The sequence below is a fragment of the Taudactylus pleione genome, unplaced genomic scaffold, assembly GCF_031769625.1.
Source record: "Taudactylus pleione unplaced genomic scaffold, aTauple2 ptg000395l, whole genome shotgun sequence".
NCBI lineage: Eukaryota > Metazoa > Chordata > Amphibia > Anura > Myobatrachidae > Taudactylus > Taudactylus pleione.
The window spans coordinates 5018558-5020027 of NW_028284796.1; the positions used below are offsets into that span (position 1 = coordinate 5018558).

Genomic DNA, 1470 nt, shown 5'->3' on the forward strand with positions numbered 1-1470 from the left:
GCTTGGTTTCCACAAAGTCTCTCTTGTGGTCCTTCTTGACCCATGCAGGTATGGACACTGGCCTCCTGGCCCCCACTAGCCACCAGGCACACTAGACTCTTTGGGTGCCACAGTCCCACTTAGACTGTCTCCTCTCGCAGCCTGATCTGCCTCATCAGCCCCACCTGGACTCTTTACACAAGGCAGCCATTAGGTGTGGTCACACCTCCTTTTCCTTCCCTGTGAGGGCTGATCTATCCAGCCCCACACAGAATCCATGGCTCACTATCGCCATCTATCTTCATATTGCCACTCTCTCTCTGTCTCTATCTCTCTCTGTATATATACGTGAGCAAAACTAAACATACGTTGAAACTGAGAATACAGGAACATGTACGAAATATTAAGAACAAGGCAGAAGGACATATGGTATCAAGACATTTCAGTCTACATCATAATTCATATCCAGATGAACTGACATTCAAGGCAATCGAAATTGTGGAATTGAGAGACAGAGGAGGAGATCTTGCAAATAAACTATCCAGTGGTGAGATGTACTGGATCTTCGAACTTGATAGCATGACTCCACGAGGATTTACCGATAGCTATGAAATAGCTCCCTTTTTGTAAAATGACTGTGATGGAGGATGAAGAGGGTAAACTGCGTGTCCTAATGTTACCTACAGTCATACCTGGGTTTAAGCGCCCAACCTCATCTGGTCTTGGAAGCTAAGTACTGTTGGGCCTGGTTATTACTTGGATGGGAGACCTCTGGGGAAGACCAGGTACTGTAGGTGTATATGGGACATATAGATGCAACTCTTTCTCATGTGACCCACCAGCCTATTTTTATACTACAACTGGAGAATCATCAAAAAACTGATACCGAAGTGGTCCTAAAGATGCGGCATTTATTAAAGATGGACAATCATATAACCACCATTAAGTTACTATATGATACATGAATTATGAACATTGAAGAACAACTCCTCATTATTTATTTATTGTTCCCCTTTTTACCTTTTTTTTCATGGAACTTGTTTTTCTACATATATAGTCTCACATATATGTCATCTGTTCAAAACATAATAGGATTAGACCTATTGACCAATTGTCTTATATATAGCGATCACTTAATATGTTATATAGAAAAATATATAGTATGGATAAGGTGAACACATATAGAAAATTGTCTTAGGTTAAAGAGATTACTGAATTGTACCCTACAAAAAATCTATACCTAGGAGATTCCTATTCTGGACTTTCTCCCCTCTCCCTCCCATTCCCCTCCTCTCCCTTCCCCTTTCTTTCCCTCCCCCCCTTTTTTATTTTCTTTTTTGGCTTAATTGACATCTGTATTAACATCTCTTCCATTATGTTGTGTAGGAACTATGGTATATATGGTGATATAATACAGAAATTTTGGTTTTGACACTCGCAGCACCTATGAAAGCTCCAAACTACAGGATCATAGTACAAGAAGATGTCCAC

General features: G+C 40.6%; 1 pseudogene; it reads left to right on the top strand.

Moving 5' to 3' along the window:
* The first annotated feature begins 657 nt into the window (after window positions 1–657).
* On the top strand, window positions 658–776 carry LOC148506801 (5S ribosomal RNA; annotated as a pseudogene).
* The last annotated feature ends 694 nt before the right edge of the window (window positions 777–1470 follow it).